The sequence below is a fragment of the Macrobrachium rosenbergii genome, chromosome 56 (genome assembly GCF_040412425.1).
Source record: "Macrobrachium rosenbergii isolate ZJJX-2024 chromosome 56, ASM4041242v1, whole genome shotgun sequence".
In the NCBI taxonomy this organism is placed as follows: domain Eukaryota; kingdom Metazoa; phylum Arthropoda; class Malacostraca; order Decapoda; family Palaemonidae; genus Macrobrachium; species Macrobrachium rosenbergii.
The window spans coordinates 5,518,977-5,532,500 of record NC_089796.1 but is presented as its reverse complement, the minus strand read 5'-3'; the positions used below and the strand labels follow the sequence as shown (position 1 = coordinate 5,532,500).

The following is a 13,524-nucleotide window of genomic DNA, read 5'->3' as shown; positions in this document are numbered from 1 at the left end:
AGGGCTTGAACTATTGAAGCAATCGTTTGGAGAGGATGGAAAGTAAGATGGAAGAAAGAGATAATGAATGAAAGGAATGAAAGGGGCTGCAGCTAAGGGTCGAAGGGACGCCGCAAAGAACGCCAAGTAATGCCTACAGTCCACCACGTAGGAGCACTGACGGCACTACCCCTCTACGGGAAGAGGTTTTCAGGAAGGTGAGACTGAAGAAGAAATTGTAATTACTCGGACGTCAGTTACAAATGATTTAAATCTTAACTGTAGATGCGATGCAGTCTTGCATTTAATGACGTCATACAGTACCCTTGTACTGAATTGAATTAAATACAGAATTCAGGCCAAGGGCCAAGCGCCGGGACCAATGAGGTCATTCAGCGCTGACGCGGAAACTGACAGTAAGAAGGTATGAAAGGCGTAACAGGAGGAAAACCTCGCAGTCGCACTATGAATCAACTGTTAGGAGAGGGTGGAAAGTAAGATGGAAGAAAGAGAATATGAGAGGAGGAACAGTAGAAGGAAGGAAAGTGGTTGCAAAGAACCTTAGGTAATGCCTACAGTGCACCGCATGAGGTACACTGACGGCACTCCCCCCCACGGGACACAGTACCCTTGTTTACGCAATCCCTCAAAGATATTACGTTAATTCCCTCCACGCATCGTTCCCAGCGCGCTGCCCGCCAATCAGAATGGCTCTGCTGACGATGTACTGCTGTGTAACCAGGCATTCTCATTTTGACTGGATCAGGTTTTTTTATTTTTTTATACGAAGCCATTTTTATTCCGGTGGCCCCCAAAGCCAAACATTTTTAATTTTGGATTTGGTTCCTTTACGGCTACGTTTTTTTTTTTTTTTTTTCGCCACAGGCCTCTGATGCAAAGGATGGGTTTTTGATCACCAGACCGAGAACTTAACTAGACAGAGTTTTTTTTTTTTTTCATTTCAACGTACTGTAAAATTACCGACGTAAACATTTTTCCTTGTATATTTTAAGCAGCGTTCTCACTTATTAAGTCCTGCTGCCGGCTCAGTTCAGGTTGAGAGAGAGAGAGAGAGAGAGAATGATACTTCGTGTGTCTTTTCGTCTCGTCACTGAAAGTCTAGCAGAATTTTTCCTCCTACAAAAATTGAGGTGTAAGCCTGTATCTTTCTATCAATAATACTCGTTATCTAGTTAAAAGACTACAGAAAGTTACGGACACGTCGTTAAAAAAAGGAAGTTTTGTCTGACAGAAAATTCAATGGAAGCATCTCACGAGGAGAGGAAGGTTTGTACAAGTAAAATAATATTCTAAAATAGTTTCTCTTGTATGATGAGCATTGTCATCTGCATTTCTCATAACTGCAGTCATTTGTTAAAATTTCAGTTCATCGTTGAATTGAACTGAATATAGAATTTAGGCCAGAGGCCAAGCACTGGGACCTATGAGGTCTGAAAGGTGTAAACAGGAATTGAAAACCTCGTCTGCACCATGAATCAACTGTTATGAAAAGGGTGGGCAGCAAGGTGGAAGAAAGAGAATATGAACGGAGGTACAGTAAAAGGAACGACAGGGGTTGCAGCAAAGGCACGCTGCAAAGAACCTTAAAGCAATGTCTACAGTGCACCGCATGAGGCGCACTGACGGCACTACCTCCTTACGGGGTTCAGTTCATCGTGATTTTATGTTCCTTCTTTCGTTTCGAAGGCTATGTAATTTTTTTTTTTTTTTTTTTTGCAAATAAAAACGACCCTGATCACGTCCACTAAAGTCTTGATAAATCGCCAATTAAATCTTTTCTTTCGCAATTAAGATTATATCTTAGGATAAAATGACTGAAATGAGTCATTCATTATCTTAATTTACCATCCGTTTTACACGAGACTTTCTTCCTGCGCTTTCGTGTATATCAGACACCAACTATTCGCCTCTATTTTCAGCCTCAAGGCTTCTGCCAAGGCGATTATCATAAACGCCCACATTCTCTCAATATATCTTTTAAAGCTACGTTGCTAATACATGCCTGGTCTTCAATTTGAGATCGGAAAATATTCATTTTTAGTTTTCTGCAAAAGAAAGCTATTGTGTCGGCTTCGTCTGTCCGTCCGCACTTTATTCTGTCGGCCCTCAGATCTTAACGGCTACTGAGGCTAGAGGGCTGCAAATTGGTATGATGATCATTCAGCCTCCAATAATCGAACGTACCAAATTGCAGCCCTCTAGCCTAAGTATATTTTATTTTATTTAAGATTAAAATTAGCCATAACCGTACTTCTAGCAACGATGTGGGATAGGCCACCACAGGGCCGTGGTTAAAGTTTCATGGGCTGCGGCTCATACAGCATTATACTGAGGCCACCGAAAGATAGATCTATTCTTGGTGGCCTTGATTATACGCTGTAACGGCTGCACAGAAACTCGGTTGCGCCGAAGAAACTTCGGCGCATTTTTTCACTTTACTTTTTAACGAGTATTTTTTCGATCCATTTTCAGGTGGAGGAGACTCAGAATAGGTGTTAACTTTCATTAAATGTCTTAAATTTTAATAGAAAATAACGTCAGTTTGACTGTTTTACAGCGACAGATGTTTCTGAAAGATGTGACAGTGGTCTTTAATATTGCTAATTTTTTATTATTCTTTACAGGTGACTTAAGTTTCTGAGAGACACAATTGACAAACAAACACAGAGAGAGAGAGAGAGAGAGAGAGAGAGAGAGAAGCATTGTAATACGATTACCTGACAACCATTTGTCAGCAAAGCTCAATTTTTATCTCTTTATTTCATTATTTATCCATTTCTTTATTTATTCATTCACTAAGTCGACGAAACATTTCCACAGGTGACTTATGTCCCTGAGAGACACAACTGACAAACAACCAAACAAGAGAGAGAGAGAGAGAGAGAGAGAGAGAGAGAGAGAGAGAGAGAGAGAGAGAAGCACAGCACTACGATTAGCAGAGAAGCATTTGTCAACGAAGCTCAATTTTACATTTCTTTATTCCAATATTTATCCATTTCTTCATTTATTCATTCACCGAGTCGAAGAAGCATTTCCACTTACTAACAAAAACTAAAAGAAAAAGTTGCTCCTTCATGTGACACGTGTTCTACCAAGTACGCATCTCCCATCGATTCCCTATAGGCCAGCCAGCATCTCAATATGCATATTACGGTAGATCCGAGACTCCAGATTTAACCTTGGATTGAAGAGTCAGAATTCTCTTGAATATCGATGCGACGGATTGAGGGAAAGTAATAACTGCCTCGGCACGATAAAGGAGACTTTATGTGGTATTGTTTTCAGGTATTTTTTACGCTAAAGTATACCTTTTTTTTTTGTCCTTCCCAGGCACTAGCGGACCCAGGAAAATTTCATGGTGTGGGGGGGGGGCTGGGACCAATTTTCATATCATTCATACATACATACATATATATATTTATATATATATATATATATATATATATATATATATATATATATATATATATATATATATATATATATATATATATTATTATTTCTATAATAGATTTTTATTTGTTCCTATTTTTATATTTCTCATTTACGTTATTATTATCTAAATCTTCAATATTATTATTTTGTCATTATTTTTCATGGGGGGAGGTACGTGCCCAGGTACCACCCCTAGTCCGCCCGTGATCCCAGGGTACCATTTCTCAACAATGCCCTCTATCCAAGCAGGCAGAATGAAAGTACCAAGGCCAAGAGAAAGAGAAGGTCTGCTCACTTCCCCTCAAACGCCCCCATGTAGGCGGAGCTTCGTCTACCTCCTTATTGCGTCAGGAGGTGAATTGCCGTAATGAGCAGGTACCTCTAAGATACGTCATCGCCTACGTAGTTATCCCCAGGTGGGGGGCGACTCCCCCCAATTGGGTAGACCTTGTCTCTATTGGTCTTGTTGTGTCCAGGTATTTTTTTTATACTAAAGTATACTTTTTTTTTTTTTTTGTCCAGCCCATGGTCACCATTTCTCAAAACTGGACTGTATCCAACCAGGCAGAATGAAGGTACGTTAGTCTGGGCTTAGGGGTGGTACGTAACGTCTCTAGAGTGAGGAAAGCCTTCCCGACATTCTCTTATATTACCGTGATTTTTTCCAGTATGGCTTCACTAGTCTAATGGCCCCTGTAGGGTTTAGAAAGTTATGATTTACTTGGTTGACTTTTGAATCTATCATTTCTACAAAAACCGTGGAAAATTTCTGCAAAGAGGTTGCAAAATTTCTGCAAAGAACGCAGAAAGTTTCTACATAGAGCGTGTAAAATTTCTGCAAAGAACGTAGAAAATGTCTACAAAGAACGTTGAAAATTTCGACTTAGACATTAGAAAATTTCTGCAAAGAGTGTAGAAAATCTCTACAAAGTTACGCAGAAAATTTCCATACAGAAAAGAGAAAAATTTTACAAAAACCCTACCAGTTTCTATAAAGAACGAAGAAATTTTCTACAAAGAACGTATAAAATGTCTACGAAGAACGTAGAAAATTTGTACGAATAACGAGGAACATTTCTACAAAGAAAGCAAAACATTTTTACACAATGAACGTAAAGAATATCTTCAAAGAACGTAGAAAATTTATACAAGAACAAAACCTTGAATATTTCTACAAAACACGTATGAAATCTTCCTCATGTATTTAAAAACCACATAACCTCACAAGTGAAATGAGAGTTCTAAAATCATTTACATGAAAACTGAAAAACATCGACAATTAAACATCATCAATAAATACCTTTACACGCCAACTGTGGTTATAAATTGAGGAAAATTCTATATTTTAGTAAACTGTAATGTGAATATTTCGTCCTTTTAAACGAATCCAATATAAACCAAACGAAACGCTTAATTGAAAATATATTAAAAATTCTTGCGGCCGACTCATCTCGTTCAGCCAACAAAGAACCCATAATTACCAGTCGCTTCCCGGCCACAAACAATCATTTACGAAACGAAATGAAATGAAAGGGAAATGAAATAAATAAAAGGATCAAGGACTGGAGGAAATGATTCATGAAGCCCTAGAGAGTCAAAAACGAAAGTCAGGAAGCTATGGATTTCCGCTAAAACGATTAGAAATTTGATAAACACTTTGTTATAAACTACTAATCAAAATTTCGCTACGGAAATTACTGTTGACGAACCTGTTATTAAATTACAAGGTGAATAAGAGTAGAACGTATGAGAAAGTTGTCATATAACTTCAGTTTTTAAAAAATTCTTTGACGATAAACAGCGAACCAGTCAGTATATAATTAACCAAAGAAGAAACTTTATATCTCGTCTGTGGGAACTAACACAACCAAACCGCGTATATCATTAACATCTGATTATGAGTTCCACAAATATCTCCGACGTTTAAAACCAGGTCACTTCTCTCCATAGCTCAAAAATCAGTTTAACCTCAATACTTCGCACTTCTAAGTTTAATCTTTGATTTGATTTATTGGCTACAGGATTTAAGAGGTTATTAAGTATAAGAATAGTTCTTTTATTTATACCTCTCACCCCTCCTGCCTTCAGGTCAGACGGGGGGAAAGCGATATAAATATGCTTCTGCTTCTACATGTCTTATGCTTCAAAGAAGCAACCCGCTTCCTGCGGCAGTTTAAAAAGGAGCTACATCTAACACTCTTATTTCTTATGCGAAGGCGAGCGAGTTTCAGCATTTAATACCTGGACAGAGATATGGAGAGACTGAATTTACTGTTAATTGAAAAATAAAACGCTTCGTAGTTTTGGAGAGAAGTAAGCCCACTGATTTAAGTGCACAGTTTCGAATAAAGTACATGTACGTGAGTGTCCATATCTAATGAAAACTAAATGTATTGCCATTATGCTTCCTCCCCGTTTGTAACAAAGATAGTCTTCGTTATTAAGCCTGGGCAAGCCTCTCTTACTTACGCCTCTATATAAGCACGCAGGATGAAGGTACCTTGGTCTGTGCTTTCTCTCTCTCTCTCTCTCTCTCTCTCTCTCTCTCTCTCTCTCTCTCTCTCAAACCTTACCGTCATTCCAAAAGAACCTTTATAATGTAAGACAGTCAGAAGTGTGTCAATGGTCGGGAATACAAATGGGAAAAAAAGCACGTTAAAAGAAGAAGAAGAAGAAGAAGAAGAAGAAGAAGGTCGGGAACGCTTTATTTAGCAACCCCATAAATGTGACTGACGGATGGTTTCATTCTTATGGTTCAAGGATTACCTCGCCGAGGCCCGCACCCCCGTTTTTAGCTCGCCTGAGCTACACACGGATGAGGTTTTGTCGTCATTGTTTGTTTGTTTGCTTATAGAGGCTATTCATCAGTTTCTCAAAGCCCTCTATAAACGCTGCGCCATTCACCTATACGTTGCATTTCTCCCTCTCTCTCTCTATACACAAAGTGAGACCCAACACAAATTTCACTACAAAGGTCAAAGGTATACTGCGTTTTTAAGGTCACGTTCATCCTGTTCCTTTATACGGCAGTTTCGGGAATCGAGCCGAACGTGACCTTGAATTAGGGAAACCTTCATGAGCGTTAAATCATCAAAAAGGATGGATATTAACAAGGTGTAGACCAGTGGTTCTTAACCTTTTTATTGCCACGCCCCCTCTAAGAGTTGGTCTTTCCCTCCACGTCCCCCTTGCATCTATGGGTAAAATCCCTCCCAGATTTCAAGGCAAATGGAAAAAAGAGAAAGAGAAGGGGTGTTTTTATTCTTTTGAGAATGAATTAGTGAGAAACTTGACTCTACTCTTGGTGACTCTTGTTAAGAGAATAACGAATACAATTAGAGAATTTTTAATTTTTCTCCAGGGCTCGCGCTCCCCCTGGAAATTGCTGACGCCCCCCAGGTTGAGAACCACTGGACTCTAGACCTTGGATATTAATATGCAAACGATAATAGGTTTTCGGAGCGGTTAGTTTGCTTGTTGGCAGAATTCTCTCAGCAAGTTATAGATTCTTACGAAATTCTGACCAAAGTTGGACCGCATGACTGCCAAGTACTCAAGTAAAGATTAGACTTAAGGATGGAATACAGAATTTAGGCCAAAGGCCAAGCGCTGGGACCTATGAGATCATTCAGCAATGAAAGGGAAATTGAAAGTAAAGGTTTGAAATGTGTAACAGGAAGAAAACCTCGCAGTTACACTGTGAATCAATTGTTAGGAGAGAGTGGACAGTAAGATGGAAGAAAGAGAATAGGAACGGAGGTACAGTAATAGGAATGAAAGGGGTTTGTAGCTTGGGGCCGAAGGGACGCTGCAAAAAACCTTAGGTAATGCCTACAGTGCACCGAGTGAGGTGTACTGACGACACTACCCACATACAGGATGATTAGACTTTGGGCAAGATCCTGATGTGGATAAAATACCTTTGACGGGGCGTGGAAGATAAGGCGGGGGGGGGTTGATTGCTCGCTTCGACAGAAGCCTGTAAACGGGTATTCAATAATCTCATCTAGAGGACTTTCCCTAGACGATCCCTTACATGAATTCTGACTCCAAGGGAATTTCCACACGATTCCCTACATGATTCCCTGACTCCAAAGGAATTTCCACAATTCCCTTCATGAATTCACTGACTCCAAAGGAAATTCCACAGACGATTCCCTTCATGAATTCCCTGACTCCAAAGGAATTTCCAAAGACGATTCCCTACACGAATTCACTGACTCTAAAGGAATTTCCCTAGACGATCCCTTACATGAATTCCCTGACTCCAAAGGAATTTCCACAGACGATTTCCTACGTGAATTCCCTGGCTCCCTGAATGCTTGCAACAGTGAAGGGGGGTCGTTCTTGATTATCAGCTTCACAGGCTATCTCAATCTGGCTTCAGTCATTGAAATCAGCGCAGAATTTGCACTTGAACAGAAACGTGTCTGATACGCAATCATGACTTCCAATCTGGATGAGAAAAATGTACGATACTCAACAGAACGTGACACTGTCAAGAGCATATTTTACATTTACTTACATTTTTATTTATTTGTTGATATGTCTGTTTTTCTAATAGCTGATCTCGTCTTCCAATATTTCCCCTTTGCCTCTGTTCGAATGAGCACCATATTCTTTGGAAGCTTGAATTTCAAGTCAATGGCTTGTTCCATAATGAATAGAGTTCATCCTTTCAATAATAATAATAATAATAATAATAATAATAATAATAATAATAATAATAATAATAATAATACGCGTACGAAAGGCGTTCTGTACATGCAGATCATGAAGCGCAATGTGTGCCAGTACAATTATCTTTTTCTGTGTGTAACAACACTCTCTTGGTAATGAACTCCACTTTTAAACATACCGTCGTCCTGCCCCGGACTAGCCCCTCTCATCACTGGGGACTGTATGAATGTACAGAATGAAAGTACATTGCACTGGTCTTAACTCCAGGTCGGTACATAACGTCTCTGTGGTTGGAACTTGTCTTCTCGACCTTACCTTAAGTTAGAGTCTAATCTTGACGGTAAGAATTTCTTTAATTTTTTTATTAGATTTTTCATGCTGAAAACAACGTATCTAATTATCATTTCATACATCAACCTAATTAGCAGAAGACATTATTGTTCCCAACTGAAAAAGCCGAAAATTGCTTTACGAGACCGATTTCGTTGAAAACACAGGTGTCTGCAATTAACCTGACCTATAAAAGAACGGTAATAAATACCTTCATTTACAAGTGAATAATCTGAACCCAACCAAAAAATAAATAAAAATAAAAACGCTGACTCACCATTCGAATGAAACGCGTGCATTCAGTCAGAATTCAAAAGCTTCCCCATCTCATTTTTATGTCCCTTACAGGAAATATGCCTTTGATGCCCGGAAAGTGGGTGGATCTAATCAAAGCCTCAACAGGTAAGGTGAATCACCTGACATTCCAGGTATATACCTTTTGTTATCTGTGTATAACTCACCTGCTGTCATCTATACAGATATTTCCAAAACTGATCCTATATATTTCTGATAAAAACGAGGTCTCTAACACACACACACGCACACACGATAATAACAATTATTCACTGCTAAATCTAGTGTCTCTCCTTGATTAGCATGAGACTAAAAAAATTTCATTCATGATATATAAAACGTTTCACTGATGGAGAGATTCTTGTTCAAGTAAGCATAAAGTGATGTAAAGCAATAGACGGAACTGTTTTATATATTACCCTCGTTTGGTAACCAGCTTTTTAGCAGATGAGTAACAGAGGTAAATGGTGCAAATTACCCATAAATAAATACATTATATATATGTATATATATACATACACATATATACATATATATACATATAACTATATATATAAATATAAATATATATAAATAAGCCATACGTCTATTTCCAAATCCAAAATAACTCTATACAATTCCGGATAGCTTTGCATGTCTTACCTATCTTTGGATAACGAAGAACCCGTGACGGCTCTTGGTAGGGTTGTACGTAACACCTGAAAAAAAAAGGAAATTTAGTTACTCCCATGAATGAATTTTACCTGTTAAAAGTTCAACGACATTTTACCTCATTTCATATATGTCTTCCAAAATGAACACCCACCAGTGGCGCGCAGTCACAGCATGACTACTGGATGCGTGTAATATATCTGTGCACGCCGATACGTACAGAAATATGAGTAATGTAAAGTTATTAAGGCATTAATTTCATGTCGGAAAGCGAACAATTACTGTAGTAACAGCTGTACTTGAGTGCAAATGTATAAATTATATATTTTGAAATACGTATGGATAGTGTATAAGCATAGGCCTATGGAGGGTGTTTGGAAAAACTTCAACTTTCACAATATCACAAGACCGATATGGGCCCAGTCACGATGAAAAACAATATTTATAGTTGTCATAATTATAAAAATTACACTGAAATCAGGGAATACTAAGTAAAATAAAGAGAAATAACTTTTAAATTACCTACCATCACACATTCACAAGACAGGAACAATTGCAATCTCACACTTCCTACATATAAGCCATACATTTAATATTAATTATGTATTTTGCCTAAGCAAAAGTTAAACCCCACCTGATGTAAAGTGTCCTGTTTTCGAAAGACTATCATTTTGCCCTGTACTATTTTCACCTTTAAAAAGCATAGGCTATTACTCCGCACGAAAGTTAAATTTTTAAGTAGGTACGACAGCGATCTGCCTTGTACTGAATACCATGAATCAGCTGGGCCTGTAAAGTAAGCATTTACTGCCTTACGATCTGTTATTTCAGTGTTGTCTACGATAGATTTTATCAATTTGAAGACAGTGGTATTTCGAAAACCACGTGACTTCCACCCTAAATCAAAACTGCATGAGGTCACTGACATGTTTGGTGCTCCTTCTTCCTCCATATCGTTTGATTCGTTTCATGACTAGAGTTACCGGTTTTTTAACTAATATACCGTTATCCTTAAGCGAACGAGACCTAGCACATTGGTATCAGCACCCTATACCCAGATAATTACCATGGCTTTCAATAAAATTTCACAACAAAATAACCAGGTACGAAATCCAAATATATGAGTCTAACGGTTTGAAACTATGCGCCATGTTGACAAACTTCAAACCTGGCCATTACGAAGATATCTAGTCTTATGCCAGCACGGGTTCTCGTTCTCGAGGGCCCTTGGTGAATATCAATCTTCCCGAAACAAACAGAACATACATATATGAATATGGAATGCATAGCTTACGGTTAACCATTTGCCAATGAACATTGTAGGCCAAACATAGGTCTAGTGTTTCCGCTAAACAACGCTTCCATCACCGGTTTAAAGGTATTTTCTTACTGTTTGCTCGTTAGTTCCGGCCTTATGCCAGCACGGGTTCCTGTTTTCTAAAGCCTGAGACGAATATCAAACTGCCCGAAACAAATAGGACAAAAGTTATATGTATATGTATATGGAAAGGTTTAGGGTTAACCATTTGCCCAAGAACATTGTAGGCCAAACAAAGGTCTAGTGTTTTACTTACACCAAACTCAGGACATTTCAGGATTCGCTAAAAGGTGCATGTGACCACACGTAATACACTTATAATAATTATAAATACACTAGGCACAATTGTCACTAGTCCCGTCCACCAACAAGTCCTTATCTTCACTAAATCACCCGAAGACTAGTTTGGTTGGGGCTTCAAGACTCGGTTCCCTACACCCAAACAACGTTCGCCACTAAGCAGTTGTCATTCGAAATGTAGACGCCGGTCATCGCCTTTTCGTCTTACGTACACCAGCTTTACTGATTTCTACTGCTTTAAGGTATTATTTTTGTTTTTTTACATTTTATTTACTTTTGAACACCGTTTGATGTGAATAATATATCGTATTATTGTTAACCGTCATTGGACGCGCTCTTACGGGCATATACGAGGACCTTGGCTACTGTGGGGATGCGGTTTTATTTATATGACGAAAGAAATTGAGGGCTTATAAACAACTTCCTTTATTTTATATAGGATCATGTGGTGCATAAGCATTAACCTTATGTAAATAGACCTCGTAACACCTCATACTACGTTATTAATTTAGCTTTTATACTAAAAGGTTATCGCGATAATGAGGCCTATAGCCATACGGCCAACTAACAATATAGGGTGCTAATTGAATGCTATTAAATCATGATGAAGAACAGATGGTTTTGTTTAAATGATAACTGTATCTAGTGCTTGTCCTTTGCTTTTTAGTGGTCATGTAATGAATGTCACGTTTTATGCCAAGAGAAATTTTTATTAAACCATCTGGGAGGTTTGTCAAGCCATTTGCTCGAACAGGGGTGTGGCTCTAGAGTCTAGAGAATCAACTTCACGGCCAGCGTTGAATGACATCATAGGTCCCAGCGCTTGGCTTTTAACCCAAATTCTGTATTCTCTCCCTCAAACCTCAACGGTCACTGTCATAATCATACTTTCACCAGTGAATCGTGGATAACTAATGCGTTAGCCACATCGTGCACATACATAAAAGGTTCAACAACAGATTAGTTAAAGCCTTACGCGCGCACTTCGCCATTAACCTGTATCGTGCATAAGCAATCCGGTTTTCCTATATATTAAAACCCGCTCCATTTAATCTTGCACGCCTTCTCTTCAGTACCTTCAACTGTTTCTGTTTCCTTATTCCTAGCACTTTCAAATGATATATCCTTCACCAACTCATCGCCCTGTATTCTTTCTGTATGACCAAACCATCTTAAAGCATATAGAAGCCATCCTTTTTTACCACTTCCTCCACGTATCTACATATCTCGTGTTTTAGCTTTTGTGCTTCATATAATACGCAAACATTTCGCGTCATCATCTTCAACCTTTGACATTTATTTGTATTATATATATATGTATGTATATATATATATATATATATATATATATATATATATATATATATAGAGAGAGAGAGAGAGAGAGAGAGAGAGAGAGAGAGACTGAAATCTGTTGCATCCGAGTAGGAAAAACGTTATATTTTTCTAAATGACAGGCAATTAAGGGATATGAAATTCATTAAGGCCCGGCTATGCCCCGAGATAAAGGAGTGGTCGTCATTAAAATAGGATTCAAGATAATTAGGATTCAAGGTAATTTGTTCGGTCTTTTGTGGATTCCATGAATTCGTGATAAATTAATGTGGTTTGTCTTTTTAGATATAGCAACTCCGTGCATCTGACTTTTGAAACGACGCGTGCTTCCATAAACGATTTACAATGCACCCAAGTTTAATGCTGTGGTTGGTGTTACTTACTGCTGTTTAATTAAAAAGGTTTAAAAATGCGCCGAAGTCTCTAAGGCGCAATCGAGTTTTCTGTATAGCCTTACAACGTATAATCAAGGCCGCCGAAAATAGTTCTATCTTTCGGTGGTCTCGGTATGAGCGCGGCCCATGAAACTCTAACCACGGCCCGGTGGTGAACTATCCTATATCATTGCCAGAAGCAAGATTATGGCTAACTTTAACGTTAAATAAAATAAAAACTACTAAGGTTAGAGGGCTGCAATTTGGTATGTTTGATGACTGAAGGGTGGATGATCAACATACCGATTTGCAGCCCTCTAGCCTCAGAAGGTTTTAAGATCTGAGGGCGGACGGACAGACAAAGCCGGCACCATAGTTTTCTTTTACAGAAAACTAAAATGTTTAAAAATGGCATGAATTTTGATGCAAACTTCGCAAGTTATCACGTACGCGCTAATGTCTTGTGGACGCTTTCTTCTTCCCGTCAAAAGAACTGACCGAAGAGAGAGAGAGAGAGAGAGAGAGAGAGAGAGAGAGAGAGAGAGAGCAGCATTTAATTCAAGTCTAAGATCCGCAATGAAGCGAGTTTTTCCTCCAGTGGTATAAAAAAAACCTTGGTGATTACCGTTTCTGTATCAAAAAGATTCTGTGGAATGGTGATGAAAGAAACTCGGTCTAGACTGAGGCCTACTTCACATCTTGAGTAAATGGTAGATCGAGGGTTCTTACAGAGTTATTAACGTACTTTTTCCCAGTCTTTAAGAAGCAGTACTTAACCAACTAAAGCGTTTCGTTTCATTTTTCCCG

General features: G+C 38.6%; 1 long non-coding RNA gene across 1 annotated transcript in view; it reads right to left on the bottom strand.

The window, feature by feature from the left end:
• The window catches only part of LOC136836702 (uncharacterized), an 11,799-nt gene extending 651 nt beyond the window's left edge, over window positions 1–11,148 (bottom strand). Inside the window, exons 1-2 of the long non-coding RNA XR_010852447.1 lie at window positions 10,965–11,148; window positions 9,382–9,437 (exon numbers count right to left, since the gene is read on the bottom strand). This is a non-coding gene — a long non-coding RNA (uncharacterized lncRNA). The remainder of the gene's footprint in view (window positions 1–9,381; window positions 9,438–10,964) is intronic.
• Window positions 11,149–13,524: the final 2,376 nt, after the last annotated feature.